The 5,569-nt window shown below is 40.1% G+C and overlaps 1 non-coding gene across 1 annotated transcript; it reads left to right on the top strand.

The window, feature by feature from the left end:
* Positions 1-2,658: 2,658 nt before the first annotated feature.
* On the top strand, positions 2,659-2,766 carry LOC130983422 (small nucleolar RNA R71). Its single transcript, XR_009087414.1, has one exon. It is a non-coding gene; the product is annotated as a small nucleolar RNA R71 (small nucleolar RNA).
* The last annotated feature ends 2,803 nt before the right edge of the window (positions 2,767-5,569 follow it).

Raw genomic sequence — 5,569 nt, 5'->3', positions numbered from 1 at the left:
ACCAGTCATGCTAAGTTGCGGTTGGGTACTTGAGAAAATAAGTGATGGAGCTAATACTTGACGAGAAATCAAAGTGGCATAGCGGAAGCTTGCTAAAGCGTTAGCGTAGTATGGTAATAATAAGGAAAAGTGGGGTATGATTAAAAATGCCTTATGCTTTGAGTACTTAAAAGTTTAGTGAGCTTATGCAGATAATGATTCTAGATAATTGGAATTAATTGCGGCTGTGAGCCTTGATGGTTCTGAAACGGATGAGAAAATTATCATTGATGCGTAATCGGATTTAGATGATGATTGAGTGCAAGTTGTCGTGTTCGAGAGATGAGTGCTATGATGTTTGGTCATGGTGACCTTGGATTTAGATTGAGGTTTATAATGATCGGTTTTGAAAGACGAATATGAAAACCATTAAATTGAAATGCTGATGTGGTACTTAGATTGGTTTGAGGAAACCCGTGACGGGTGGTAAACTCCAATTTTTGGGGAGGTGCTGTTGAAATTTTTCCCAAGAATTTGAAGGATTGTTGGTTATGTTTTTTAAAATGATTTTTTTTATCAGAGTAACTTCAACAAAAGAAATGTGTCTCGAAAGCTTTTATAGATTATTAAAGGAAAGCGGATTCTTAAGAGTTTGTCAGCTTGTTAGTCCAAACTCATTGAATTCTAAAAACGAAGAAAGCTTTGATTGATTATAGTGATGTGGGATGATGGCTATGATTAACGATGATGGCAATATTATTGATGACATGATTTGAGATTTAATAGGGTGTGGGTTGATGAGACGATAAGAGTAAGGAAGGAGGCTGTTGGTCGGTGTTGAACGAATGACTGAGACCCTCAGAGATAGAGAAATCAAAGCGCGGCAACGGAAGCGCGCAGAGTAAAAGGACCTTGGAACTGTTATGCGTATGATATAAAGGCAGACTATGCTCGCGTACTCGTAGTGATGGATGGAATTTTCGAGGGCAAAAATTTCTGTTAGGGGGGTAGAATGTAATACCCGGTCTAATCGAAATTTAATTAAATAATAAGTTAAGGAGGAGCGAATATGGATGGAAGATTTGGCAATTAGAATTTGATGATTTAAATATGATATTTGGATTCAGTGAATTTTTCCGAGTCGGAAGACATAGTTTTCTGCGTAAAAGCGCGCAGTGAAATTTTGACCGGCAGTACCGGCTGAGACCTGTCTAGTACTACAGCTGAGAAAATTGATTATGAGTAAATAAGATTAAGAAATGAGGAATTATGATTAGGGGAGGTAGAAATATTTAAAGTGCGAATGCACTTCCCAGTCTCTAGGACTATGAAATCAGCAGGGATGTAATGGTCTTCAATCTTCACCAAAACATCCTCTACAAGTCCGTGAGCTTGTTTTCTTGAGTTGTCTGCCATCTCTAGTGAGATTCTTGCAGCTTGCACCTCAAAGATCCCTAGCTTCTCCATTACAGAGAGAGGCATGAGGTTTACACTTGACCCTAAGTCACACAGAGCCTTCTTGAAGGTCATGGTGCCTATGGTACAAGGTATTGAAAACTTCCCAGGATCTTGTCTCTTTTGAGATAATTTCTGCCTAGACAAGTCATCCAGTTCTTTGGTGAGCAGAGGAGGTTCATTCTCCCAAGTCTCATTTCCAAATAACTTGTCATCTAGCTTCATGATTGCTCCAAGGTATTTAGCAACTTGCTCTTTAGTGACATACTCATCCTCTTCAGAGGAAGAATACTCATCAGAGCTCATGAAAGGCAGAAGTAAGTCCAATGGAATCTCTATGGTCTCATTTTGAGCCTCAGATTCCCATGGTTCCTCATTGGGGAACTCAATGGAGGTCAGTGTACGCCCACTGAGGTCTTCCTCAGTGGCGTTCACTTCCTCTCCTTCCTCTCCAAATTCGGCCATGTTGATGGCCTTGCACTCTCCTTTTGGATTTTCTTCTGTATTGCTTGGGAGAGTACTAGGAGGGAGTTCAGTAACTTTCTTGCTCAGCTGTCCCACTTGTGCCTCCAAATTCCTAATGGAGGACCTTGTTTCAGTCATGAAACTTTGAGTGGTTTTGATTAGATCAGAGACCATAGTTGCTAAGTCAGAGGGGTTCTGCTTTGAATTCTCTGTCTGTTGCTGAGAAGATGATGGAAAACGCTTGCCATTACTAAACCTGTTTCTACCACCATTATTGTTGTTAAAACCTTGTTGAGGTCTTTCTTGATTCTTCCATGAGAAATTTGGGTGATTTCTCCATGAAGAATTATAGGTGTTTCCATAGGGTTCTCCTAGGTAATTCACCTCTTCCCTTGAAGGGTTCTCAGGATCATAGGCTTCTTCTTCAGATGAAGCATCCTTAGTACTGCTTGGTGCACTTTGCATTCCAGACAGACTTTGAGAAATCAAATTGACTTGTTGAGTCAATATCTTGTTCTGAGCCAAAATGGCATTCAGAGTATCAATCTCAAGAACTCCTTTCTTCTGATTAGTCCCATTGTTCACAGGATTCCTTTCAGAAGTGTACATGAATTGGTTATTTGCAACCATTTCAATCAGCTCTTGAGCTTCTGTAGGCGTCTTCTTCAGATGAAGAGATCCTCCAGCAGAGCTATCCAAAGACATTTTGGATAGTTCAGAGAGACCATCATAGAAAATACCTATGATGCTCCATTCAGAAAGCATGTCAGAAGGACATTTTCTGATCAATTGTTTGTATCTTTCCCAAGCTTCATAGAGGGATTCTCCATCCTTTTGTCTGAAGGTTTGGACTTCCACTCTAAGCTTACTCAATTTTTGAGGTGGAACGAATTTGCCAAGAAGGCATTGACTAGCTTTTCCCATGAGTCCAGGCTTTCTTTAGGTTGTGAGTCCAACCATGTCCTAGCTCTGTCTCTTACAGCAAAAGGGAATAGCATAAGTCTATAGACCTCAGGGTCTACCCCATTTGCAAGAATTCAGCTAAGAACTGATGAGGATCTTCCAATGGAAGTCCATGGAACTTGCAATTCTGTTGCATTAGAGAAACTAATTGAGGCTTAAGCTCAAAGTTGTTTGCTCCAATGGCAGGGATAGAGATGCTTCTCCCATAGAAGTCGGGAGTAGGTGCAGTAAAGTCACCCAGCACCTTCCTTGCATTGTTTGCATTGTTGTTGTATTCGGCTGCCATGTCTTCTTCTTCTTTGAAGATTTCTGTTAGGTCCTCTATAGAGAATTGTGCCTTAGCTTCTCTTAGCTTTCGCTTCAAGGTCCTTTCAGGTTCAGGGTCAGCTTCAACAAGAATGCCTTTGTCTCTGCTCCTGCTCATATGAAAGAGAAGAGAACAAGAAAATGTGGAATCCTCTATGTCACAGTATAGAGATTCCTTGAGGTGTCAGAAGAAAAGAAAAGTAGAAGACAGAAGTAGAAAATTCGAACTTATCAAAGAAGAAGGAGTTCGAATTTTTCATTAAGGAATAGTGTTAGTCCATAAATGGAAGGATGTGAGAAGAGGGGAAGAGCTTTTTTTTCGAAAATTAAGTAAAATAATTTGAAAACATTTTGAAAAACACTAATTAATTTTCGAAAATAAGAGTGGGAAAGAAATCAAGTGATTTTTGAAAAAGATTTTGAAATTAGAAGTCAAAAAGATTTGATTGAAAACTGTTATGAAAAAGATGAGGTTAAGAAGATATGATTGGTTTTAAAAAAAATGTGATTGAAAAGATATGATTTGAAAACAGTTTTAAAAAAGATTTGGTTTTAAAAACTAATAACTTGGCTATCAAGAAAAGATATGATTCAAACATTAAACCTTTCTCAACAGAAAAGGCAACATACTTGGAATGTTCAATCAAATCATTAATTGTTAGCAAGTATTTTTGAAAAAGGAAAGAAATTGATTTTGAAAACATTTGATTGAAAAGATATGATTTGAAAAAGATTTGATTTTGAAAAACTTTGAAAACTTGAAAAAAAATTGATTTGAAAACAAAATCCTCCCCCTTGTGCCATCCTGGCGTTAAACGCCCAGAATGGTATCCATTCTGGCGTTTAACGCCCAAAATGCTACCTTTTTGGGCGTTAAACGCCCAACCAGGTACCCTGGCTGGCGTTTAAACGCCAGTCTGTCCTTCTTCACTGGGCATTTTGAACGCCCAGTGGTGCGCGAAATTGTGAACTATACTTTTTCACAACTCTCATAATCCCTGGTAATGGCTCCAAAAACTTGGTAGCCCAATACCATGGCATTACACAACTTCGCACAACTAACCAGCAAGTGCACTGGGTCGTCCAAGTAATAAACCTTACGTGAGTAAGGGTCGATCCCACGGAGATTGTTAGTATTGAAGCAAGCTATGGTCATCTTGTAAATCTTAGTCAGGCAAACTCAGATATATATGGTGATGAACGAAAATAACATAAAAGATAAAGATAGTGATACTTATGTAATTCATTGGTAGGAACTTCAGATAAGCGCATGAAGATGCCTTCCCTTCCGTCTCTCTGCTTTTCTACTGTCTTCATCCAACCCTTCTTACTCCTTTCCATGGCAAGCTCGTATAGGGTTTCACTGTTGTCAGCAGCTACCTCCCATCCTCTCAGTGAAAGCGATTGCATATGCTCCGTCACAGCATAGCGGAATTCATCTGTCGGTTCTCAATCAGACCGGAATAGAATCCATTGATTCTTTTGGCGTCTGTCACTAACGCCCCGCCCTCAGGAGTTTGAAGCACGTCACAGTCATTCAGTCATTGAATCCTACTCAGAATACCACAGACAAGGTTTAGACCTTCCGGATTCTCTTGAATGCCGCCATCAGGTCCTGCCTATACCACGAAGATTCCGATTAAAGAATCCAAGAGATATTCACTAGAGCCTCGTATGATTGTAGAACAAGAATGGTTGTCAGTCACCTTGTTCATGGGTGAGAATGGTGATGGGCGTCAATCATCACCTTCGTCAGGTTGAAGAACAAGTGATATCTTGGACAAAGAACAAGCGGAATTGAATAGAAGAACAATAGTAATTGCATTAATACTCGAGGTACAGCAGAGCTCCACACCTTAATCTATGGTGTGTAGAAACTCCACCGTTGAAAATACATAAGCATAAGGTCTAGGCATGGCCGAATGGCCAGCCTCCCAATGATCTAAGAACTAAAATGTCCAAAGATGATCTAGAGATCTAAAAGTGATCAAAAGATTTCTATACAATAGTAAAAGGTCCTACTTATAAGAAACTAGTAGCCTAGGGTGTACAGAAATGAGTAAATGACATAAAAATCCTCTTCCGGGCCCACTTGGTGTGTGCTTGGGCTGAGCAATGAAGCAATTTCGTGTAGAGACTCTTCTTGGAGTTAAACGCCAGCTTTGGTGCCAGTTTGGGCGTTTAACTCCCATTTGGGTGCCAGTTCCAGCGTTTAACGCTGGGATTCCTTGAGGTGACTTTGAACGCCGGTTTGGGCCATCAAATCTTGGGCAAAGTATGGACTATTATATATTGCTGGAAAGCCCAGGATGTCTACTTTCCAACGCCGTTGAGAGCGCGCCAATTGGGCTTCTGTAGCTCCAGAAAATTCGCTTCGAATGCAGGGAGGTCAGAATCCAAC

This window comes from Arachis stenosperma, chromosome 5, assembly GCF_014773155.1.
Source record: "Arachis stenosperma cultivar V10309 chromosome 5, arast.V10309.gnm1.PFL2, whole genome shotgun sequence".
Taxonomy (NCBI): Eukaryota; Viridiplantae; Streptophyta; class Magnoliopsida; order Fabales; family Fabaceae; genus Arachis; species Arachis stenosperma.
Note: the sequence above shows the minus strand (reverse complement) of the source record. Positions and strands in the feature narration are given on the sequence as shown.